The sequence below is a fragment of the Notamacropus eugenii genome, chromosome 2 (assembly GCF_028372415.1).
Source record: "Notamacropus eugenii isolate mMacEug1 chromosome 2, mMacEug1.pri_v2, whole genome shotgun sequence".
NCBI classification, from domain to species: Eukaryota; Metazoa; Chordata; class Mammalia; order Diprotodontia; family Macropodidae; genus Notamacropus; species Notamacropus eugenii.
This window is the reverse complement of record NC_092873.1, coordinates 339,020,210-339,046,677: the sequence shown is the minus strand read 5'-3', so window position 1 is coordinate 339,046,677 and position 26,468 is coordinate 339,020,210. Positions and strand designations below refer to the sequence as shown.

The following is a 26,468-nucleotide window of genomic DNA, read 5'->3' as shown; positions in this document are numbered from 1 at the left end:
TGCCCAGCCCCAGCTCTTGAGGGTGTTTTGGGACTTAGCTCTCCTCTCATGGTTCAGCTGAGGGGCTGTGGAGGGAAGCATCGCCTTGTTGGGACATCCACAGTGTCTTGGAAGCCCTGCCTTGAGCCATGCCTTTCTGGGTAAGCCCCAGCCCTTACCAGATCCCCAGGTTTGTCTCTTACCTTCTCATTTGTGCCAACAGCTGCAGCTTGGCTGCCGGGGCTCCTGGCACCTCCTCCATTTGTGCCTTATTTGTCAAAATCACAGCAGTGTCAGGTCCTTAATGGTTGAGCAGTTTTCCTCAGATTCGTGTTTCTATCTTGTTAATGGGCAACACCTGTTTTTTGTTTTGGAGTTTTGTTGTGTGTGTGAGTGTGTGTTTTTCCTGGGCTGCTAGGGGTATGGAATGGGAAGATTGGAAGCAGTTTCTTTCTCTTAACTCCACAGTCCTTACATTAGGAACCTGGCTGATGCCACCACTAAGACCTAGGAAGAAGAAATCATCCCTCCCGTTAAGTGTCCTACTAACTGTCTCTTAGTCTTAGAAATCTGTCTTCTTCCCTCTGCCACGAGGATGAGTTACCGTGACTAAAGAAGAGTACATAGAAAGTATATTTTTGTCCTTTCCTCTGGAAACCATGGTGAAGCGACTGGAGACAACACTGTACAATGGAAAGGGCCCGGAATTTACCATCAAAGAGCCTGAGTTTTCACCCCGCCTATGCTATTTACGAAGGCAGTAGCAGATAACACATTTGATTTGAAGTCAGGAAGACCTGAGTTGGCATCTTGCTTCAGACATTTAGCTGTGTTGGGCAAATCATTTAACCTATCTGCCTCAATTTCCTCATCTATAAAATGGGAACAATAACACCCCACCTTACAGGGATGTTCTAAGATCAAATGCAACGACAAATGTAAAGCACTTTGCAAACCTTAAAAGTGTCACATAAATGTCATCATTATGTGGCTAGGTGGAATAATGGATAAACTGGAAGTGGATTCAGAAACACCTATCAAATCCTGCCTCGGACACCTCAAAACTATGAGACCCTGGGCAAGTGACTTATTTCTCTCAATTTCAGGTTCCTCATCCATCAAATGGGAACAACAATGGCCCCTACCTCCCGTGGTTGATTCGAGGATAAAGTTATTGAGATATTCTTTGCAAAACTTAAAGTGAGTGTTGTATACATGAATAAAGGTATCACTTGAGTCACTTCTTTGGAACTCAGTTTGTTCCATGAAATAATGAAGTTAGATTAAATGATCTCTAAAGCTTTGTGGAACCCTAATCCAATTATTTAAATCTCTGAGTCTAATTTCAGATCTTAATGAGGCTTGTCAGTACCAAAAAATCTAATCTAGCAAGGAAATGTCCACCATGGGCACCAAGTCCCATGTGCTGTATAAAAGAAGCAGCTACCCAGAGATTGTTTTGAGAGAGGGGCACTCATTTTGTTTCTTTTGCTATAGTAGTGATAGCTCTTTCCCAATCCAACTTGGTGTCAAATAAATTAAATTTCTTAGTTATATTGCCAGACCTCGTGAGCCTTTGATAAGGTAGAGTGGCCTCAGTTTTGCTGTCTCCCTCCATTTATTGGGTATATGACTGGTGGATGCCCATGAAGTGATTATACCAGTCATCTGGTACTTGGTATGCCTAGCATCTGTTATCATGGTATTTAAGAATTTGTAGACTCCTTAAAGGCAGGGGTTGACTCTTTTTTTCTATTTTTACCCACAGAGCTTAGTACAGGGTCTGGTACATATTAAATGAAGCTATCCAAAAGTGGAATGTAAGGTCCTTGAGGACAGGGATGATGTTTTGGGTTTTTTTAACCTATCTTTATGTCCTTGGGGCTTCGTACAGTGTCTGGCATAAAATAAATACCTAATAAATGACTCATGAAAATCCAGGTATTCATAAAGTACAATACAAGTGTCAGCTGCTGAGGTTATTATTAATAATAACACTGAGTTAATTGATTTCTATTTCAACTTAACTGTTAATAACTCATATTTTTATGACATTTTACAGTTTGCAAAACATTTTCCATTCATTCTCTACGTTGATTCTCCCAACAACCCTGTGGTTAGTGAAATTATGATACACATTTTACAAATGAGGGAACTGAGGTTAGAAAGAGAGGCAAAATTGAACTAGTCCAAGGTCACAGAATCACTAAACATTAGAACTAGAATTTGAACTCAGATCTTTCCTGATTCTAGGTCATTTTCCCCACTATACCCCACTGCTTCTCTATTTGCCATTTTGTATTTGTTTTTAAATCATTGCTGGCAACTGATTTTTTTTACCAAATGTGGTGCATTAAGTTCTTTTTGGGACCCAGTTCACCATCTTTGTGCAAAATGACAATTGTAAAAATTTCAAATAGTTATATCCTCAGTGTGTTAAAAAAAAGACCCCCAAAGTGATTAGTCATGTCCAACTACTTGGGGATTTTCTTGGCAAAGATACTAGAGCGGCTTTCCATTTTCTTTGATGCCTCATGTTACAGATGAGGAAACTGAGGCAAGCAGGGTCACACTGCTAGTAAGTGTCTGAGGTTAGATTAGGTCTTCCTGACTCCAGTTCCAGTACTCTATCCACTGTGCCAACCTACCTCCCCCAGCTGAAGAAATTGTTTCTGCCATTTCTTTTATACTTCCTCCTTTTCTTCTTTCCCTAGGCATAGGGTCCAGAATAAGCTTGACTACCTCCAGCAGGTGGTAATCCATAGTGTCATTTGACTAAAGCCACGAGCTAAGTACCTATGATGACCCTTGGGTCCCTCCTACTCCATAAGGGTATGACTCTTCAGATCCCTAGAGAGTGAAAGACGCTCTTGGAGGTCTTCAAGCAGAGTAGGAATGGCTACTTTTCAGGTATGTTATATTGGGGATTATGATGGGGTATAGACTCTGGAAAACCCCACCTTGAACTCTCCTTGAATCTTCCTACTTGATCTGGTGTTGGCTTGAGGCTATCAACTAACCTTTCATTGTACCCCAAGCCCAATCTCCCTCCATTGTCTGTTACCTCTGGATGGCCTCTAGTTACCCTAGACTATTGACCACTCCCATCAAGATCCTCCCTAGACCCCTCCTCCAATCACCCCACATGACTTGGCCAACCCTAGATCCTTCCCACGGTCTTTCTGTAAAATCCATCTTGTTTCCATGAAAATGCTTAGATTCAATCTGGTCCACTTGCATTAGCAGTACAAATGTTGAGATTTCTTAAGAGTCTGGACAATATGAAGGATCTTCAATAAATCTGTTTTTCTTTGTCGGAAAGAAGGCTTGGGTTGAATTCATTCATGCAGGACTCACGAGGTCCTGTTTCGGGGTCCCCACACTCCTAAACCTCAACAATTCCTTTCATGTATAGGTTGGACTGCTGACATCCTTCACAGCTCTCAAATTCCTCCATTTAGGAATCCCTCACTTCAAGATTTAGTAAGCCTTTTCTGATCTCCTCCAACTGCTAGTGCCCTTCCTCCTTTACTGTATTTATTTTATGTTTATTCTTTATTATTGTTGTTGATTTTTCTTCCTTCTCAGAGAGGACCATCAGCTAGGCTATGTCTTGACCTGTAAGTGAATTGGATTTAAGTGAGGCAGGACTGTGCAGAGTCATCAGCCTCACTCTCTCTTCTGAAGCCATCTGGTTCCAGTGGCAAGATATAGGTCAGGACAACTGGACATGGCCCCAGATACAGTGGGAGATCTTGGTCTTTTTAAGCTAAGGTCTTTCCCAGGTCTCAGTTTGTCTAAGTCAACACCCATTTAGTGATTAAGGCTAGGTAAGAAATAACGCAAAAGATGGTCTCTTTTACCTACTCAAAAAAAAATTAGTCCAAGAGGGTAAAACTCTCTGGGTTTCTGGCCAGAACAGAAACAATTGCTGTTTACACTCACTCTGAGTCAACAAAACCCAAACAATGACCAACTGAGGCTTGGGCTGGGACTTATTACTGGCCAATCTGTGAGAAAAAAAAAAGAGTATTCTCTATAGATTTATTCTGTATATAATTATAAATGTATATGTTTTCTTCCTTAAGAGAATATAAACTCCTTGAAGCAGAGTTTTTCATTTTTTCCATTGTATCCTCAATGTCTGGCACACAGTAGGCATGTACATACACACTTGTTGACAAAGTGAATTAACAAGCCCTAAGGGAAAGTTCACAAGGTATTGCTAAAATTTCAAATATTTCATCAGCTCATTATAACCCACCATGGTCCTCCTAGAGAAAATCTATTTTCCTTTTCGGGTTAATTGCAGTCTTGTTCAATCTCAAACTGTATACTCAGAAACTTGCTAAATGGCCATGTAGTTTAACAGCATCCTTCAATAGTATTAGAAATGCAAATAAGCATTGAAAGGAATGTTTTCTAAATGAACATTGCAATGGCTACAGTAGGTAGGGTGAGCAAAGATTAGCTTCCCCTTTCAAGTCTCTCCTCCCATAAATCGGAGGCAGAATGGAAAATGAAATGATTGGATAGATAAAGAGAAATTAGAATTCCTCTGGGGCAATGTTCCACGGAAAAGGGAGGACATCAAAGGGGCTATGGAGTGGATTCCAGTTCACGTCCTTTGTCTCATCAACCACACATCTGTTGTTTTGGCCCCATCTGCTCTCAATTCCCTGGCCATTCCCTGTCCACCTGTGTCTCTTTTGAATCTGGTCAGCCCCTTGTCTCTGCACCTGATCTCTTTGTCTCAGCTGTACTCCACTGCTGAATGCTTTCAGGCAAGCAATAGTTACTGGCCCTTACTCTGTTCACATCAAGGGTTTGTGTGTTTGTGTGTGTGTGTGTGTGTGTGTTTTGGAATAAGGTATGGAATAGAGGGTGGCAATGATATAGCCAGCATGGATGCTGATAACCATGAACTTCAAGAACAGTGTTCTTTCCAACTCTCTAGACCTCAGTTTCCTCATCTGTGAAAGGGGGTTGGACTTTCACTTTAAATCTATGATTCTATGATCTAAGGATCCTCCTCCATCTGTCCATGTGGCTGTCTGCCTTCTCCCCAAATATCTCTTTCAATTCCTCTGAAAACAAAAGACTTGCAGCATTCTAGTGATGACCCATGTGCTTCTAGCTTTTGGTCTTCCTATGTCTCTGGGTGGAGGGGGACTCATATTTAATACCAAAATCCCCAAATAGATGAGCTCCCGTGCAGTTAGAAATGTGATACTCCAAGTAGATGCAAAACTAGAGAGAGATAGAAAGTGGATGGGAGGTGGGGAGAAGCTGTCCATTGCTCTTCTGACCTATAGGTCAGATCTATAGTTTTAGTTTGTTTTTTGTTTTTGTTTTTCTGTTTGAATAGTCCTAGGATCTGGGGCAGCTGAAAGGAAAACACCTACTATCTGCTATGACTTGCAGGGGAAGAAGAGAAATTCTCTCTCCCATAGAGTCCTAGAATATTCGCATTGCAGGGAACATCTAGATCATTTAGTCTAGACTTGCTCTGAGGCTAGATAATCTCAGTTAAAAGAGACCTCAGAGGTCTAGTCCAATCCATGCTCAAAAAAATAATCCCTCCCACAACATGTCAAACAAGTAGTCAAGAGTCATCTCTGCAATACAAGTAGCAAGTGGCTATCCAACTTTTGTTTAAAGATACTTGGTGAAGAGAAAACCAAAATGAAGGGATAAATGGATGAATGGATATATGGATGGATAAATAGATGCTTGAATGGATGGATGGATGGATGGATGAACAATGAACAGATGGATGAAAAAGCATTTATTAAGTACTTACCATGTGCACATCACATAGGAGACTAATAGTATTCCAATGGGGATAGGTAATGCTTAAAGAAGATTTCAGCAAGTCAGAAGGAAAAGTTCCATGGTCCTTAGTGACAAAATAGAGGGTAATGCATCTTCCTTAATGTCATTTTCACTGATAAAATCATATCAGTTTTTGATGTTGAACCATTTCCCAGTGCCCAGGATTTTGGTTGTGAGAAGTTCATTTCTGGGTCCTCAATAGCTGTGGTTACAGCACCCAAAGAAGCAGTTGCCAGGTCACATCTCTATGGGGATTGCTTCCTGGGATGATGGCTACAGGGACTGAGCTCAAGCAGGACCACTGATCTGAAGGGGTGGGTACGTTATGGGAAGAGGGGGTAGTGCTCCTACTCCCAGAGCTCCTTTCTGCTCACTGCTCAGCAGTTGGTGTTGATGGTGGCAATAGTAATTGATCTATTTCCCAAGGCAACCCATTCCATTTTTGGACAGCTTAATTTAATTTCTCCTATCCAGATTAAACATCCCCAGTTATTTCAATTAATATTCATATGTCATGGTCTTTAGTTTTCTTTCCATCCTGGCCATCCTTGTATTGGAGTATTTTAGCTTGTCCTTTCTAAAATTTGATACCCAAAACTGGATGCGATATTTCAGATATTGATTGACTATGGGAGAGTGTAGATTATCACTTTCATAGTCCATAGTTCAACCTACTTATTCTGTAGGGGAGAATGACCAGCCTCAAGGAAGTTAGTTGACTTGTCCAAGGTCACATAATAAGTAGTAGAAGCTAGATTTCCTAACTTGCAATACAATGCTTTTTCCATTTTGCCCTGTTTCAATCCTATGCAAACCCACAGATCCCCTTTTTCCTGTTAGCCAATACTTTGGACAAATCACTTAATATCTCTTCTCTCTCATCTGCAAAATGTGTAACTTTGGACAAATCACTTAATATCCTTTCTCTGTCATCTGCAAAATGAGAGGAATTGGTGATATTATCTCCAAAGACCCTTCCAGACTAGAATAATAATTACTGGCATATCTATATCTATATCTGCCCATATATATAGCACTAAAGTTTTGCAAAATGATTTACATATATAATCTGATTCTTAAAACAACTCTGCAGAGTATTATTATTATTAGTAATATTTATTTTGTATTTTTATTCTTGTTTTGTGAGAAAACTGAGGCTGAGAGAGTTAAGTGACTTGTCCAGGGTTACACATGTAGCAGATGTCTGAGCCTGGATTCACACTCAGATCTTCCTGACTCCAAGGTCAGCCCTCCAGCCACTGTGTCATCTAACTGCCTGGGTCTGATGATCTTGAGAATCTGACTGTTTTCATTTGACCCTGAGTCCATTGTTTTCTAGATAATGTACTAGTTCCTTTTACATGAAATAAAAATATTCTTCTGTCACAACAAGACCTTGGAGAGCCTTCTGGGAGACGTGCACCCCTCACCACAGACAGATTTGAGGGAAAGAACCTGAAAGATTCAAAATAGCACATCCCTACTCCTAAAACAAGCTACAAGCACATGCCCTGTTAACAGCAGGGACATTACTTAAATTTTGATGTGCCCTTCACGTACCCTATTAATTATTAATGTAATAACTACTTTAATATTCTCTGAAATGTATCAGATGAAACTTCCATTAACGGTAGACTTTGAGGACAGTGATTCCTCATCTAGGTGGTTAAGTGGTAAAAGTGAATAAGAGAAGATATGGCTTGTTTCCTGACAAGTTTGGTGACAAGGCTTTCTTGCAATATGCGATCTCAATATAGTACTTTAGTATAATGTCAACTATCATTCCATGGAGGTGTTACAGGTAGGAGACACAACTTATAAGGAAACAGGAAAATAATGAAAATGCTTAGTTATACAAATCAATGATAAGACCTTATAGCAAAGAGAGCTGTCACACACACAGAGCAAACTGCGATTTGCCCCTGATACCATCATGGAGAAATACCCTTTTGCTCTGCGGGTGTGGGGAGGGCAGGGAAGGATGGCCTATAGTCCTTTTCCAGATATTCTCATCATGAGATTTTCTGGTGAGCATTGGGTTACCCCATTCAGGTCATACCTCCAGGGTCCCCTGGATTTAGCACCTCTTTTTTTCCTGTATTAATAGACCCACAGTTTACTAGCCACCCAACCCCTACTGAATTTGCTCCAAATTCTGACATTAAGTCAGAGACAACCTCAGGATGGAGACCAAGGAGTCCCAACTGTCCAGCCTACACTATTTCTGCAAATTTGATAAATATTCCAATGCTTTTTTTCCAAGTCATTGAGTTAAAAAAAAAAGTGAAAGAGGACAGGGCCAAGTACCGATCTTTGGTGTATTTCACTAGAAATTTCTTTTCATGATGAAATCAAACCATTGAAAATTACTGCTCTTTAAGTCTGGTCATCCAAGTCTTCTGAATCTATTTATTATATTATTATCTAGTTCACACTGCCCCGTATTCTCTACAAAAACAGTATGAGCTTATTTAAGAAAAGTTTTGTGAAAACCTAGAAAGACTCTATCTACACTAGTGTGTCAAACTGAAATAGAAATTGACTTAAAAAGGTATATTAACATTATTTGTTCTATTGCATTTTTATTGATTTTGTTAAATATTTCCCAATCATATTTTCATCTGGTACAAGCCATACCTGGGAGTGTTGTGGATAGAGTGTTTGCTTCCTCTGATCTACACCAATCCCCTCATCTACTTTTTCAGTAAACTTGGTTAAAAAAGAAAATGAGGTTAGTCTGTCATGTCTCCTCTTTTTTTTCACCCTACAAAAGCATATCAACAGAGCAAGAATAAGTGTATAAACATCCCCACCCAATACTTTGGAAGTATACTCTCCCCAATATTACCTTGGTCTGTGGAGGAGCAAGGTTAATTTAGTTCAGTTCCTACTTATCATTAGTCCCATCAAATTCATGTCCAAAGTGGCATCATGGCCAGTCATGTCCTTGTCTCAGTTGATACTGGCATGGGTCCTGAAGGTCACTCCTGAAGATTACCTTTTATTCCTTGGGACAATGATGTTGCACTGGCTCTGGAATTTAGACTCTAGAATGCTAGGCATTCTTTTGAACTCCCAAGGTCAGGGATTCCAATCACCTTCACCTAAAAGGGGAAAGGACAAAAGCAGAGGCCAAGGACCAAGGTCCACTTCTTGGGGTCACATGGTCTCAAAATGAAGAAGACCCTAAGGCCCTCCTTTGTGAACATGGCCTCTTACTAGACACCATAAGAAGAATCAACAAAAGAAAAGAACAGAATTTGCCCTATCCTTAATGAAGTCGTGCTACTTCTGTTTTCCTTCCTGAATTTTCACCAGTCACCTTTGAACCAATGTTCCTGATATCCAAAGTCAAGCTTGCTGACCTCCAGTTGTCAGACACTGTTCTCTTTTCTTTTATGGAAAATGTAAGTATTTTCCTTTCTTCCATCATGGAGCATTTCTCTTATTTTCTATGCTCTTTCAAATATTATTTACAGTGGCCAGAATAATACCTGCTCTTCTTTCAGGATCCAAGGGCAGAGGTCATCCGGGTCAGGTAACTTAGATGCATGGAAGGCAACTAGGCTCTTTCTTACTATTTCCTTCTATGGGTATCAGTTCTTCATTGGCCATTACTCTTGTTGTCGTATTATTTCCAGTGCAATGGCCATTCTCCTTAGTGGAGAAAACAGAAGCAAAATATAGAACTGGGCATCCCTGCCTTCTTTATATTATCAGTTATCATCATCATATCCACCCCAAGCAAAGGTCCTACCTCTTATTCAATCCTCCTTTTTCTCACAATAAAGATTGAAACCCCATTCTATTGTCCTTAGCTTCCCTTAACAATCGCATTCCTGGCAATATTTTTGTAACCAGGACACACTATTATTTTCATTTTCTCTTACCTGACTTCATTTCCACCTTCTGTACATTTCTTTTAAAAATATAAGTTGGTTGGTGAACTTTCAGTGCATCTTCATGGGTCTCTTCAGATAAATTTCATTTTTATTCTTTATTGAAAATCTTTCTCTTGTATCTTTGAAATTTCATTCTGGAGCATCTCCCATCTCTCCTGGACCAAAGTCCCTTGTAGAATTTTAGTATAAGGGATGCATTCTATCCTTCCTCTGAAATGTTTTAAATATACTTGCCAAAATCTGGTGTGAATGCCAGACTATCCCTGGATTTCCTTTTCTCTACCACTGAATCTGGGAGGGAGTGATCACTTCTCCCCTGGATACCTCTCATTTCTTCCCCAGCAGACAAATCTTCCTTGTTAGTGAGAACAAGTTCCATAATTAAATCTCTCTTGTTTGTTTCTCCACTTTTTAGAGGATGAGATTATCTCTAAAGCAAGCCAAAACGTTCTGCCCAGTGACAACTCATTCTGCCAAAGAGAAAGCTCCATTAGATATCCGGATTATTGAGGTCTCCCATCACTACTCTATCAAAGACTTTTCATTTATTTCCTAATTCTGTGTAGGTGATCCATAGAATGTGATAATGACAAAATCACGAACATTTCTCACTCCATTGAGCTTTATCCAAATAATCTCTCCCATACTTCCTTCCTCTGGTCCCCTGGTTTCCTCACAAGAATGTGCCTTCTTAATATTCCCTTCCTTTCCCTCATTCTTGTTTTCCTATCGTTTTCTTTTAAATAAACTACAGCCACTCAGTGCCAGATACCATTAGAGTTCCATCACACCAAGTTCCATGATGCTTTTGAAGCCCAATTGCCTCTTGTCTTAAACCTTGTATTAATACCCCCTTATTGTTGGGTATTTGTATGTAGATTTTTGAGGCCAGGGGTTTTCTTACTAGCTCCTTTCTTGACTTTTGCCTCTTTTGAAGTTCTGTATGTCTCAATGACCATTCTTCATTGTAGCTACTCTCTATGGCAGTAGTTCTCACATAGTAGTACAGTCAATCAATAAACATGTTAGGTGCCTACTATGTGCCAGGCCCTGTGCCAAGTGTTGGGCATACAAAACAAAAGGCAAAAGTCATTTTCCTTCCCCCAAGGAACTCATAATCCACCAGGGGAAAGAGCAAACAAATAAATATGTACAAAGTTCAGGAATGCCTGGGGAAGAGGGAAGTGGTTTCCAAGACCCTTTCAGGGGGACAATGAGGTCAAAATTATTTTCACAGTAATACTAAGATATAATGAGGTAATTACAATATCATAGCATGGCAAATATTAATAGAAATAATCCACATAAACAAAAGCCCTTTGGGAGGGGTGCAGGATAATTTTTTAGAATGTAAAGTGGTGTGGAGACCAAAAGATTTGAGAATTATTGATCTAGTGTATCCAGCTTTGAGGATATACATAGACAATCTTCTCCTCCTATCCTTTTTAGTCCAAAGCTTTCTTCATTAGACTTACAAATACAGTTTTGGCACAAATGACTGTGAAATACATTCATACCAGTTTTTGTTAGGTAGGCTCCATCTTTGCCAAAAGTCTGTTGTCCCTCTATTTTAAGCCATGGCCTGAAAGTCCAAATTCAGTTCTCAAGCATCATCTTACTTAGCTATTCATTTCTCAAATCAAATTTTCTCATCTGCATCCCTTGCCATCAAGGGGCAACAATGAGGAAAGCACAACCGGGTCTCAAGTTTCATTGTAGTCTTTGGCAAGATTTTAAAATGTTCCTTTAGTAGTATCATTTGATCTCACATGAATCATCAAAAGTGGAGAGTTGTCATCCACTTTGATAAGTCTTGAGAGTTTCTGTTATGTCTTGGATACGTGCCCTAGAAAAAACAGACTTCCCTTTTGTTGTTATCAAGACAACTTGTCATTATCCCTGATCAGGGAGTCACCAGCTACACCTATATAACTACTCTTCATCTGACCTCTGGATATCTTGCCTGATTGTTTCAGTGACTACTGTTGTTGTTGTTCAGTTGTGCCTGACTACTCATCACCCCATGGACCATCCTGTCCAGGAGGTTTTCTTAGCAAAGATGCTAGAGTGGTTTTCCATTTCCTTCTCCAATGGATTAAGGCAAACAAAAGTTGTGACTTGCCCAGGGTCACTCAGCTGGTTATTGTCTGAGGCTGGATTTGAACTCGTGTCTTCCTCACTCTAGGCCTGATGCATAGTTACTGAACCACCTAGCTGCCAATGACTCTACTATATCTCTCCTTTCCTTCCTTCCTTCCTTTCTTCCTTCCTTCCTTCCTTCCTTCCTTCCTTCCTTCCTTCCTTCCTTCCTTCCTTGCTTCCTTGCTTTCGTCCTTTCAAGACTTATTTTAAATACCTCTCTGGGTTAATCTCAATCCTGATTGGCATAAAAGCTTCAAGCTACTTTATTTTTTAGATTCTCTTCTCCCTAGGCAGCCTGGTGACCCTTCATTCCCAGGAGTTCACCATATTGGTGCCAAATTTAATGGAGACACCTGATCAATCTTAGCCCTACTTAAACTCAAACAGCAACCACTACAGGAATGTGCTGCCACCTCAGATACTATGTCATTCCTTCAAAGACAAGTCAGAATATCCAGTTCCTTATTTTCGGAAAGACCCTCAAATCTGTTAGTTTGATTGTTTATTTTTAGAGCTCTAAGGGTGCACCTGTCCTTTTTCCTTGTCTTGTAACATTCTAATCCAGTCCAACCTCCCAACAAGGGATGTCTCCCTTCTTCCGTCTCAGATTAGTTTTCCCCTTTGTTAAAGTCCTTTAAGAGCATTGTCCCTAGCAAACTGGGGTATGGAGAGGTGTTTCTCAAATTCCTTCCCCTTCACCTCCTAGAAAGTGGCCAAACTGCATTTGGAGAAAAGCTAATACTAACTGGACTGTGGCAGAAATACAATCTTATACCTAATGTAGATTTCTTCACAATTTTCCCTCTTCTTATAATGGTTGGGATGTTCAACCTTATTTTTTAAATCTGATTCTGGGGCAGGTGATAAACTGTTTAAAGCTAGCACAACGAATGACATAATCGCTAAAAGACCCACAGGGAAAAGGACCTATTTTTACGAAGGTATTTTCAGCAGTTTTTTGTGGTGGCAAAGAATTAGAAATTGAGGAGATGTCCATCACCTGGGGAATGGCTGAACAAGTTGTGGTACATGATTGTGATGGAATAATCTATTGTACTGTAAGAAATGCAAAAAAGAATAGTTTCAGAAAAACCTGGAAAGACTTACATGAACTGATGCAGAGTAAAGTGAGCCAAACCAGGAGAACATTGTAATTCAATAACAGCAACATTGTGTAATGATTAACTCTGAATGACTTAGTTCTTCTCAGCAATACAATGACACAAGACAATCCCAAAGGAATTATGATGGAAAAATGTCATCTGCCTTCAGAGAAAGAACTGATGGAAGCTGAATGAGGATCAAAGTATACTCCTTCCTTCCTTCCTTCCTTCCTTCCTTCCTTCCTTCCTTCCTTCCTTCCTTCCTTCCTTCTCTTTCTTTTTTATTTTTGATTTGAGTTTTCTTTTACAAAATTAATAATTTGGAAATATGTTTTATATACTTGTACATGTATAACCTACATCAAATTGCTTACCTTCTCAGGAAGGAAGGAGGGGAAGGAGAAAGGGAGAGAAATTGGACGTCAAAAACAATGTTTTAATTACATTTTAAAAAGTTTTTATATGTAACGGGGAAAAAATAAAATATTATTTTGAAAATAAAATTAATAAAAGACCTATGGGTTCTCAGGGTCAAAAAACTCTATTGTACCATTAGATGCTGAGGCAATCCAGAACTTCTTATACTTTTGTTCTAAAGTGAGGACTGCTGAATTCTGCTGCCTCAGTGTTTCTGCACCCTGTTGGTACCTTTCCCATTTCCCCTCACCTGCCTAGATCAGGTCACATTCTATTTTAAACTAGAGAAAGGACTGACATCTAAACGTCTCAGAGTCAAGGACTCTGTCCTATCATCATTTTGAGGATCCAGAGTGCTTCTGAGAAGGAAGAAAGGAGGTATAGCCACTTTAATTATGGATCTCCCATTTTAGTCATTTTATAACATCACAAGAATTGGAACTTAGATGTTAGAAATAATCTAGTCTAATTCTCTCATCTTACAGGTGAGGATACTGGAACTGGGACAGGTTAAGGGACTTGCCCAACATCACATAATTAGTGGAGAGGAGAATAGAGATTTCAATCCAATGCCAGTTCTGTTGTCTATATGGAAGTCTATATTATGGAGAGAGGGAAATCCTGCATTTCGCATTCGACCTTCAGGATTGTGAGGGCTATAATCCAAAACAGGAAGAAATCCAGTTTCCATCCCCAAGAATTCATAAACTCCACCATCCCCTAAAGTGTCCAATCTGGAATTTGACACTAGAGCAATGAGTTTCATGCCTGGGAACCTTGAGGCATGTGGGGGATTGCAGCGAGGAGACCTATACTTTTTTTTTTAATGAGTGGAGAAGCAGAGCCACAGTAGTTTAGTCCTTAGGCATACTCCCTACCAGCCTTGTCATTATAAGAATGTACCTGGCTTATTGTGGATAGGAGGGTAGGGAGAAAATGTTCCACCTGGCTTGTTACCTACAACACTGGGGCCTCTAGGAGGGATCTCACTTTTCTCCTTTACTCATTTTTACAGTACAGTGAGATAGATAGTCAACAAGTATTTAACTGGTTACTATGTAAGCCTATGGGGCAGCTAGGTAGCACGGTGGATAGAGTCAGGAAGGCCTGAGTTCAAATCTAACTTCAGACACTTATTAGCTGTGCAGTCCTGGGCAGGTAATTTAACCCTATTTGACTCAGTTTCCTCATCTGTAAAATGAACTGGAGAGAGAAATAACAAACCACTCTAGTACCTTTGCCAAAAAAAAAACCTCCAAAGAAATGGGGTGGTAAGGAGTCAGATACAACTGAAACATCTCAACAGAAAGAGCAACGTATAATCCTAGGCAGCTAGGTGGTACAGTGGGTAAAGTATTGGACCCACAGTCAGGAAGACATGAGTTCAAATCTCTTCCTCAGTTCCTAACTTTATAGCTTTGAGTATGTCACTTAAGCTCTGTCTACCTCAGTTTCCTCATCTATAAAGTGGCAATAATAATAGCACCTATCTCCCAGAACTGCTGTGAAGATAAAAATGAGATTATGTCCTCAAAACATTTTATGAATCTTTAAGTGCTATATAAATGTCAGTTGTTATTTTTATGTGCCAAGAATATACTAAGTGCTGGGGATACAAAGAAAGGCAAAAATAAATAAATAAAACAGTAGAGATGATAGATAGATGGCTAGATAGACAGACAGACAGATAGATAGCCTTTATTAAGTACTTACTATGTGCCAAGCACTATGCTAAGTGCTGGGTATGCAAGAAAAAAAAAAAAGGAAAACTCCCCCACCCTGACCCCTAAACAAAAAAAAAAAATAGAGATGATAAATAGACAGACAGATAGCTAGAGACAGACAGACAGACAGACAGACAGACAGACAGACAGACAGACAGATAGATAGATAGATAGATAGATAGATAGATAGATAGATAAACAGATAGATAGTCTTCATTAAGTACTTACTATGTGCCAAGCACTATGCTAAGTGCTGGGTACACAAAAAAAGAAAAAAAAGGAAAACTCCCCCACCCTGACCCCTAAACAAAAAAAAAAAAATAGAGATGATAAATAGACAGACAGACAATAGTTAGAGAGAGAGAGAGAGAAAGAGAGAGAGAGACATAGACACATAGATAGACAGATAGATTCTCTGGATAGATAGATGATAGATAGATAGATAGATAGATAGATAGATAGATAGATAGATAGATAGATAGATAGATAGACAGACAGACAGACAGATAGACAGATAGACAGACAGACAGACAGATAGATAGACAGACAGACAGACAGACAGATAGATAGATAGACAGACAGATAGACAGACAGATAGAGAGATAGATACATAGATAGATAGATAGACAGACAGACAGACAGATAGAGAGATAGAGAGATACATAGATAGATAGACAGACAGACAGATAGATAGCCTTTATTAAGTACTCACTATGTGCCAGGCACTAAGCTAAGCAATGAAGATACAAACACAAGAAAAACCCTCAAGGAGCTGACCTCCTAATGTTATCATTCCTTTTTCATAGAAGCAGAAACAAACTCCTACAAATGAAATGACTTGCTAAGTAGGGGTCTGAGGCAGGATTTTAACCCAGGCCTTCATGCCTCTAAGTCTAGCATTGTACTCACTATATGATGTTCAGACTGGAAGAAGAGTTTTTCTGTGAATGCCTCTCCAGTAGGACTTCTGCCCTGCCTGACAAAGAGAATGTTAACTGCATCTGCAGCCGCATATTCCACAAGGCCTGAGGCTCCGCTGATAGATAGATCATGTCTCTGTCCGGGAGCCCATGCCTATGCCGCCCCCATATACATGCAGTCATACTTGGTTATAAATATCTATATAGTGCAATACCAAATAATTGTGGGGCATATTTCACCCTGCCTGTTGAACACATTGCAAGAAAGGAATTGATCCCCGCTGTTTCATTTATTAGATGGTGTAATACCACAAAAATCGTTTCCACAATATCCCAAACTAAATCATTTATTCTTGACAAAAATCCAATAAAGAGCTCAATCCTTCTCTATAGGCAGATAAAGAGCAGATTAATGGGGCTGCCTAGATAAAAAAAATGCTGGGAAAATGAAAGCCAGATAGAGAGAAAAGGTTCCTTTCTGCCGCCTCACTTTCCCAAGACTGCCTCAGCTCAGGGTTTTATTACCAAAAGCCTCCTAAGTATTACAAGCTAATCCGTAAATCCCAGCCTAGTAAAATATGTGACGGATTTGTAAATTGTGCTCTTTACAAATCTGATTGAACTTTTTTCCTTGTTAGTTTTCTTATTTCCTTCCTAACTCTCTCACAAGTTTCCCCCCAATATAGGTCCTTCTGGGGGCTTATATGGAGCCCTAGCCTCAATTCTATTCCTATCTGGTTCATTCCCTGGCCCTGTTCTGACTTGGGCTGTTGATGGCAGGAATTCTTGCTGGTGTACTCAGGCTCAGAGCTCTGTCACCTTTCATGCGTGCTTGGGGAGGCTTAATGCTCTGCAAACGTTAAATAAAGATATCAAGAATATCCAGAAATTCTCATACTTTACAGGCTTCATTGTTAGAATTATACCGAGCTACCCCTAACAGTAAAAAGTCCAGGGGGCCAAGATGGAAACTGGGGTAGACTGTATACTCTTTCAATTGCTGAAATGAGGAGGAAATCAGAACGGCTCACTCACAAATAATCACAGAACCAGAGAGAGGGAAAGGGCCTGTGGATGGCATCTTATCTAGACCTTGGCCTTAAGGCAACTGGAAGCTTTAATCTTCTAAAAGATGCCAGTCTTTGTCTGCTGTCTGCCTAAAGATCTCCCGTGTGGCCCCATTCCAATGTGTTGTCGAAAAGTTTTCCTTTATGCTTACCAACCACAACTCTCTGTTCCTATAATTTAACCCCATACTTCACCTTGCCTACCATGGACAGAGAGAACAGCGGAGGGGCACTCTTCTCAAAATCCTATCCAGTCTATACTTTAAAAAGCAGTCATTTGATTTTACTCCTGAGAATTCTTCAGGCTGAACCAGCTCATTCCCTTACCCAAGTCTTTTGAGATATAATTGATAAAAGGGAGTGGGATGGTAAATGCTTTGATAAAAGGAAGTAAAATGTCACTGTTTCATTTCCTCTCCTTCCCTTATCTGAGTCTTGGGTACAGACCAAAGGCAGGCCCCCAAAGGACCCCAAAGGGAGTCAGTGGTAAGAAAGAAAAAGAAAGAAAGAAAGAAAGAAAGAAAGAAAGAAAGAAAGAAAGAAAGAAAGAAAGGAAGGAAGGAAGGAAGGAAGGAAGGAAGGAAGGAAGGAAGGAAGGAAGGAAGGAAGAAAGAAAGAAAGAAAGAAAGAAAGAAAGAAAGAAAGAAAGAAAGAAAGAAAGAAAGAAAGAAAAAAAGAAAGAAAACAGCTGCAATGCAGATGGTCTAGGAGCATGTCTCTTTTCAGTTTAGCATGTGCCTAAGATATTATGAGTTAATATAAACTAGAGATTTCTAGCTCTCTGCAGCTCTAATTGAGGAAATTCACTGTCTTCTTTCTTCAGATGCTCAAAGATGGAGACTGACCACCCCACTGGGGCTAAAGGGAGGAGAATGTCAGACAAAGAAAGACCTGAGTTCAAATTCTCTCTCCTAGTCATGTGACCTTGGGCTCAAACTCTCTCAGTCTCAGTGTCATCAATAAAATGAGGAGATTTGCCTCTTAGGTCCCATACAGCTCTAAATCTATGATCTTATGAATGGAAGAAACTGGAATTATCACCTTCTTCCTTCCTTCCTCCCAAATACAGGTGAGTATTATATCACGGGATAGATTGGAAGATAACAAAGGACTGGAATGCTATTTCCTCTTCTCACTTTGCTTTGAGTCTTATCCCTGAGATACTTGTCATCGCATACCATAATTCCAATAATCATGACTCTCTAAGGTTGTTATTGTTCACTTGTTTTAGTGTGTCTGACTCTTTGTGAGGCCACTTGGGGCTTTTCTTGGCAGAGATACTAGAGTGGCTTGCCATTTCCTTTTTCAGCTCATTTTACAAATAAAGAAGCAGAGGCAAACAGGGTTAAGTGACTTGCCCAGGGTCACACAGCTAGTAAGTGTCTGAAACTGGATTTGAATTCAGGTGTTCTTGACTTCAGACCTGGCACTCTATCCACTGCACCACCTAACCTGCCTTCCCCAAAGAGTAGAGGATGGCTTGGACAAAGTCAAAGATGTGGTAGAGGAGAAGTCTGCTCAACTTCTAGACCAGATAAGTATGAGAAGCATGTTTCATGGTTGTTGATCTTTACAATGAACATCTTCCCATCAGTTGTTTTTTTTTTTTGCCCTAAGACTAGTTTATTATAAAATCCTGCAGTCACCCTCAGCCGACTCCCTGCCTCAATAATATAACAATAATAACTATACCCAATTCGATAGCACTTTTCAGTTTACAAAGAACTTTCTTCACAAAAACTGATGAGATTGGTAGTAGGAGTATTATTGTAATGTGAATGCTACATAACTCTGAATTCATATGGATTAGTGGAAAAGAGGCCTGGATTTGGAGTCAAAGTATCCAAGTATAAATCTCAACTCTGCCACTTATTACCTGCAGGCCATTTAGCCTCTTTTTAGATTTCTTAATCTCTAAAAAAAAAAAAAAAAAAAAAAAAAGGGAGTAAACTAAAAAGCCTCTAAGCTTCGCTTCTAGCTTTACATCTATGATCCTATGATCTATGATCCTATTACTAAGTTCAATAAGGGATAATTTAGATGATAAATGTACCTCATTTGGCTTGAGCCCCCATCCTAGCTCAGATGGGAATTTCTAAGGGCATCTAAACTCAATCTGTACCATGCTAGCATGTATCATACAAGCAAAACATCCAGTTGGGAATAAAACTGTTGGTAAAGAAATAGGAAAATATTCTCAGCATACACATTCTGGAGATTAGGTCTCCATTCCTAAACAAATAGTGGGGCTATAACTTCCTCTGACATTCACATTCTGGTGTCAGAAGACCACAGTCAAGTCTCGGCCATGACGCAGATGAAGATGGGGAAGCTACATTCATATTGCATGGGGATCTGCATTGGAAAAGCCACCACTTTCCGCCATGTCAGTTGCAGCATTGGCTTAGATCTCCCCGGATTGCTCCTGGAAGCTGCCTAAAGTCTGCATACTGCACCAGATAGTACAGTGATGGCCTTCTCTTTCTTCTCCACGTAGCTCACTTCTCCTTGGAATTTATCGCCCTCCTGATGTAATCACCCCGCACTGCAGACACATAGTTGCACAGTAATTTAAACCCTGAGAACATTAATCAGACTTGTCCTTGAAGCCAAGAGCCTCAGGGGAAATGCAGTCCTTTCCCTTTGCAAGTGCCTCTGCTACATCTTTCCATCTTGCCCCCAAAAGCTTATGAAAGACTTTGTCAAATGACTTACAAAAAAAAATCTTTACTCTCAGCTCTACTTAGTCCTTGAGGTCCAAAAAGAAATGCAGTTCTTTCCCTCCTTCAGCTGCCTCTATTATATTTGAAACTAGGAGCTGATCAAGTGATCCCTTTCCAAATCCATTTGATGAATTTGCAATAAGTAAGGGACAGGTAATAGAGAATATGAGATATTGGGTTGCATCCCATTAAAGACCTTGAGTGGCCCATCAACAAGGGTGCAGATACAACCTCCTTTAGATTGTGACTGATCTATTTGAATATGAAAGTTAGGAAACTTCATTGTGGATGGCCAGTAGCAATTGACTTACCTTCTGAGCAGGGATAATCTCAATGAAGATTTAAAGGTAAGGAAATAGAGCTATGGAATTACACAGCCAGTTATAGAAGAAAACTCTTGAGCACACTTCCAGAGAGTACAGTTGGAAATAAAACTATAAAGGATGAGCAAGATTTCTCTTTCCTGCTCCCCTAATTTGTCTTGTAGCAAAATCACAAGGTAATATACCATGGGGAGGGAGCCCAGAGAAGACCCCAGAGCAAAGGCTCTTTCTGGTCCTAACATATACATCCTGATTCTCTCTGAGAGACCATAGAGATTCCCTAAGTCAAGATTTCACCTAGTTCCAAAGCTGTAGGCAGAGACACTGTGGTCAAGCATTGCAGTCACATATGCAATCTGGGAGCAGGACCTCAGATGTCATGTGAGGTCCATTTGAATAACTTGCCCAACAGATACTAGTCCTTTTCAGAGTACATCACTAAATGAACTGGAATGGGGTTGGGGAGAGGGGTAGGAGATCACAGCACCAGAGGTGTTAGGCACCTGGGTCTCAAATGTTTCTTATTTATGTGCCTCTCTCCTAAACGCTATGCATATATCCACTCTTTCCACTGAGGCTGTGTGTATTTGTGGGAGAATGAACCCCAGATTTATGGGAGAAAGCTTTTATTAATATTGTTTTTATTCTTCCATTCCAGGAAATGTCTCTCTTTTGAACTAATTGTGTCCTCTGGCTGACTAAAAACCAGGTAAGCACATGGTTGGGGCTCTTGAGTTATAGTTTCAGGAGTATGGATCCACAGAGTACTTTGGATGGACTACTGATGTAGCCATCCCCCAAGGGGACCCAACCTGAAAGTTTTAATGGGAGAGAGATTATCCTAAAGGAATACTTCTCCTTATTGCTCCCAATTAATAGGAAAGGAAACTGAGACTAAGAGATTTATCAAATTGTTCAAAGTCACATAGCTCAAAAGAATCCCGGTCACAAGTGGAACCCATGTCTTATGACTCAAAGACCAGAGCTCTTTCCATGACACTACCTTATAGATGGGCACAGGCACAGTGGAGATGACCCTCAGCCCTTCCTAGACTCCTGAGGCAAACCAGGCCCCAAGGAAGACAGTACATGAGGACAGACACTATAACCACAGCTGAAGCATAACCACAGACAGTGAGGAGCCATTTTGATATTGAGGTCTATTAGTATGAGAAGCAATTGCCTGGGAACCTTTAGGAATAGAAGAGACTCATTTGACCAGGAAGTCCCATATAAGCTGTGATTCCATTCCTTTCTAATACTGAATACTCACTAGCTGCTTTATGGATCCACCATTAGCCTTTTACTTCTGTTTCCAGCACTTTAGATATTTATCTCAGCAACCTAGAGAGTGGTCTTATACCTACTTGTCCTTTACCTACTCCCCCTCATCCCAGCAATGTATGGCTCAGAGAATAGTATTTTGTACATAGTGCCTGGCACATAGTAGGTGTTTAATAAATGCTTGATGATTGGTGAATCCTGTAGCTTTCATTTAGGTCCTAAGCTTAGAGCTGTATCCTTCCCTTTTGGATTTTAGAATGAGAGATGAAATAGTTCCTGTTATATAGCCTGGATCCAGCTCTCTTAAAATCCCTCTTAGCTGTGGGTCATTTTCTCCCACACATTCCTTCAAGTTGTCATCTTATCCACTTTAGAGACAGGCAAATGAGAAAAGAGCAGTTCTCAAGCAAGTTCTTATCCCTTGGAGCAAAAAGAAGAAGAAGAAAATCTATAGTTTTGTTTTTTAATATAACGACACCATTACCACTGAACTACTTATTTGGGATCCCCTTGACTGTAGTTTCATTCCATAGAAGATTTTAAAGGAATAGAGAGAACTATAAATAATTTTTGCCTTGGTTTTAATATATTGTTGAGAATGTGCTTCATGAGGCAGTTAGGTGACAGTAGGCTTAGCCTTAGGGAGATCTGAGTTCAAAATCTGCCCTGGATACTTACTGTGTGACCTTGAGAAAGTCATTAAACTTCTCTGTGCCTCAATTTCTTCACCTATTAGGAAGTGAAAAAAATGATTATGAAGTAATTTTAAATTAATACGTAATATACATGCAGGGGTTGGACTTGATGACCCATAAGCTCTCTTCCAGCCTAAATGTCCATTCCTACATCAATGTGGGCAAGATGGAAAAATGTGGAATGGATGGAGGTACCAAAATTGGTTGAATAACTGAATACAGTATGGTCTCCAATCAAAGAGTGACTTCTAATGAAATGCTGCCAAACCCTGTCATTGGCGCTGCAGTCACATTTTTATCAGTGATGTGGATGAAAGCAAAGATGGAGTGTTTATCATGTTTGCAGATGATATGAAGCTGGAATTCATAGTTAATGTGTTGAAATAGCAGAATCAGGATGCCAAAAGATATAAACAGATTAGGCTAATGGCTCAAATCTAATAATATGGTATTTAACAGGGTTAAATGTAAAGTCTTGCACTTAAGTTAAAAAAAATTAGCTGCATAAGTACAGGATGGGAGAGGTGTAGTTAGACAATAGCTCCTGTGAAAGCAGCCTAGAGGTCTTGGTAGACCAGAAGGTCAATTTGGGCCAATGTTATTATATTCATAATATTAATAATGAATTAATAGGAAGGAAGAAAATATGCATTTATTAAGCATCTACCATGTGCCAGGTACTGTGCTAAGTACTTTTTTACAAATACCATCTCATTTGATCTTCACAAAAAACCTGGAAGGTGTTATCCCATTTTACAGATGAGGAAATTGAGGGAGACAAAGACAAAGTGATTTGCCCAGGGTCTGGGGACTGATTTGAACTAGGACCCTCCTTACTTCAGACCTAGCTCTCTGTCCTCTGTGTCATCTAGCTGCCTAATATAAACATTAATTGCATTAATAGAAACTTGATATCTAAAATGAGGGAAATTATAGTTTTATAATTCTCCACCCTGACCTAATCCCATATGGAAAATGATGCTTAATTCTGGGTAACACCCCTTACCAAGGAGATTGACAAGTTGGAGCCCAGAGGAGATTGACCAAGGTAGTTAGAAGAAAAGCCATGCCATATAATTATTGGTCAGAGGAATAGAGGTGTTTAGTCTGGAGGGCAATGACTGAAGTGCTCAAGTATTTGAAAAACTATCACATTAAAGATTACACATGTTTAATTTGGCTCTGGAGGGGAAAAGTAAGATAAATGGGTAGAATTTACAGGGAAGTGGTTTTCAGTTCAATGAAAGGCAAAACTTCCTAACAACTAGAGCTGACCCAAAGCGGATTGGAGGGCACCAGGCAGCAGTCAATTTCCAACCCTTATCTAACAAAGAGTGGATTGCTACTCGTTCAGGATGCCATAGATGGGATTCTGTTCAGATGAATGTTGGACTACAGTGATCAAATCCATACCATAGGGTTCACAGTAGTTAGAGCAATGGGTCTGGAGTCAGGAAGATCCAAATTCAAATCCAGCCTCAGATACTTACCAGCTACATGACCCTGAGCAAGTCCCTTAACCTTTATCTAGCTCAGTTTCCTTAATAGTAAACTGTGGACAATAATAGCACCTACCTTACGGGGATGTTGGGAAGATCCAATGAAGCAATGTAAATAAATGTACAATAAATAATTATATACAATTATATATAATAAACACAAATTTTAAAATATAAGGCAACCTTTCAAACCTTACAAACACCATGTAAATGCTACTGTTGTTACTATTATTATATTACTGTCACTTTAGTTAACTAAGGTGACTTCTCCTTTGGAAGTTCCATTGTTCTAGGGAGAAAAGTTCAGGAGACAAAAGAATGGGGCACAGGACCCCGGTTTTCTGCTGCTACCTGTAAGTAACTATTTGGATATCTGTGTCAGTATCATAGAGATAGTGGGACACTGTGGTTCACCCGATGAAGAGGAAGTTGAAGCAGCTGATGGCATCTCATAAAACACTAGTTTCTTTAGAGCACTCTCTGGAAAGAGTCAAACAGAATGGAGCCTGGTTGCCCTAGCATTTCCAGGGTATTAAGGCATATCTGAATGTGGTGATAGGCTAGCATTTCCTTGGCTAGAGAGGACTATGGATGGTGGCAAGCAATGTGGTAGCAGGGAGCAGGAGGAAATAAGCAATTATTAAGCCCCTACTATAGGACATTGGATTCAACATTTTACAAGTACGCACCTACCTCCTAGGGTTGTTGTGAAGATCAAATAAAATATTTTTTAACACTGAGCACAGCACCTGGGTGCTTAGTAGGTGCTAAGCTATTATGATTATGTTAGCTATTATTATTATTTATTATTAATCTCATTTGGTAGGAGTGAATGATGGGAGAGTAGATGAAGAGGCAGAGCTGCTTTATGCTGACAATGCTAAGAACTTGATCTTCATTTTGGTAAGAGATGATCTTCAGGGGTACCAGTGTTGTTCTAGGTCAGAAGTGGGGAACCTGTGACCTCAAGGCCACATGTGGCCCTCTAGGTCCTCAAGTGTGACCCTTTGACTGAGTCCAGATTTGGATTCAAAGGGCTGCACTTGAGGACCTGGAAGGCTACATGTGGCCTCAAGACTACAGGTTCCCTACACCTATAAAATCTAGGTTCAAGGTTCCTAATCTCTAGAGCCCCCGCATTACATGCATGAGAAATGGAGGAGTGAATGATGACATAAATGGGTCCCAGAACAAGCCTGGTACAAAGAATTATACCAACTGAATTTACTCCTACTTCCTTCTACCCAGAGAAGGGGCATGTTAGGCTGTTAACATTATAGTTCTGATCTTAATGATGTCCAGGGATCTTTCCCACAACTTTCCTTAACTTGAGGAACCCTCATCTAAAGGAAGGGGAAGCTAGCCATGGTGCACAGAGTCCTGGACCTGGAGTCAGGAAGACTCATCTTCCTAAGTTCAAATGTGGCCTCACATACTTACTAGCTGTGTGACCCTGGGCAAGTCATTTAATCCTTTTTACCTCAATTTCCTCATCTATAAAATGAACTGGAGAAAGAAATGGCAAACCACTCCAGTATCTCTGCCAAAAAAAGAAAGCAACCCAAATGGGATCATGAAGAGTCAGGAATGACTGAACAACATCTAAAGAGAAAACGTCATAGGACCCTTATAACCTCTACCACCACCACCTCCCTTCCATCCAGTTTCTTCTTTTCAGCAGCACTGATAGAGAGGAGAGCTGCCCTGAGCCAACTCATCTCAGGTGGAAGGCGGGGGAGAGATGCTTCCAGTATATTTTATTTACTAAACTTCTCCAGCTCCATAATCACCAGCTCCACTCAATATTTTATTCTTGTTGCACCTGCTCAGGCTACAGGACTGCAGGCACTTTTGATAAATGGATTGAAAGGTTTGTCTAGTTTTGCTGAAGCTTCCATAAGTGCTTCTGTATCTTTCACCAAAATCATATTTTCCAGCCCCTACAGTGATTTCTCTTCCCCATTGATTCTTCAGTTCCCAATTGCTCATATTCTCTCTCTCTCTCTCTCTCGCTCTCTCTTTCTCTCGCTCTTTTTCTCACTCTCTCTTTTTCTCTTTTTTCTCTCTCTCTTTCTCCTCCTGTCCTTCTCTCTGTTTTTCTCTCTGTATTTTTCTGTCTCTGTCTCTCTCATACACATACACTCAACGATATACAACTAAGCAACTATGTAAGCACAGATATGTAACATATATTCCCTTGGATATCAATCCAGCAACAAAAATGTAACAAGCACCTACTATGTGCCAAGTACAGAGCCAAAAATAATAATAACTATGTATATAGAACCTGGAGGTTAGCAAAACACTTTATCATATTCTTATTTGATGTTCATATCAATCCAGGAGGATAGGTACTGCTAGTATCCCCATTTTACATATAAGGAAACTGAGGCTGAGAAAGGTTAAGTGATTGTGCAGAGTCACACAGCAAGTAAGAGTCTGAGGGAGGTTTGGAATCAAGGTTCTATCCACCATACCATCTAACTGCCTCCAGGTGCTAGGCATTAATGACACAAATACAAAGCCTGAAACAATCCCTACTCCTAAGGAGTGAAAATGTCAATGAATCTATAACCTGGCTGCTTCCTGAAATGGCGTAGGTTATCAACTGTCCATATCTTCTCATGTTCTGTGATTCTTGTTTCTATCAGCCCACAAATCCTGGCAGATTATTTGTGTCTCTATGTCTTGACATTATGTGGGGACTGATAGAGCCTCTGGGCAGTCCATCCCTCATTTTTGCTATAGGACAGTCTTATGTCCTCTGCTGGCTGTACATTTCTCTCTCTCAACTATACCATACTTAATCAATCAACAAGTATTTATTAAGTGTACCAGACACTAGGCTAGACCCT

At 40.0% G+C, this 26,468-nt stretch overlaps 1 long non-coding RNA gene across 1 annotated transcript in view; it reads left to right on the top strand.

Annotated features, from left to right (window-relative positions):
- Positions 1–8,911: 8,911 nt before the first annotated feature.
- The window catches only part of LOC140523987 (uncharacterized), a 32,182-nt gene continuing 14,625 nt past the window's right edge, over positions 8,912–26,468 (top strand). The window contains exons 1-4 of the long non-coding RNA XR_011973536.1: positions 8,912–9,221; positions 17,913–18,158; positions 20,794–20,844; positions 24,440–24,516. This is a non-coding gene — a long non-coding RNA (uncharacterized lncRNA). The remainder of the gene's footprint in view (positions 9,222–17,912; positions 18,159–20,793; positions 20,845–24,439; positions 24,517–26,468) is intronic.